Consider the following 461-nt stretch of genomic DNA (forward strand, 5'->3'; position numbering starts at 1 on the left):
CTGGTTGAAACGTTTGCTTTATTTTGAAGGAACAGTTTAACTAGCTCTAAATAACCGAATTCCGCAGATACATGCAATGCAGCCGTGGTTCTCTCGTTAATATGAAAATCTACAGATTGCACCATCAAAATCCTAACGATATCGATACAATTATTCATTACTGCATGATGCAAAGGCACGTAACAATCTTTGTCATGCATATCAATGCAAGGAACGCGGTAGCGTTCCGAAGGCAAGTTTGAGCCTGAAGATGGCAGCTTGTCGCCAGGTACCACGTCCCTTATAGTATACACGTAAATTCGTGTTCGACATTTTTGTCAATGGTTTGAGGTTTTTACAAAGTTTTATATGCTGCTTTTCAATTTAAAACAAGTCTTATTTAAAAATATGTTGTCAATACAGAAATAGATTTGAATATTCACTAGAATTTAAAAAAAAAGCCGATTTCAACATATTTTTTC

This window comes from Ceratina calcarata, unplaced genomic scaffold (genome assembly GCF_001652005.2).
Source record: "Ceratina calcarata isolate Rehan_Ccalc_2016 unplaced genomic scaffold, ASM165200v1 scaffold994, whole genome shotgun sequence".
Taxonomy (NCBI): Eukaryota; Metazoa; Arthropoda; class Insecta; order Hymenoptera; family Apidae; genus Ceratina; species Ceratina calcarata.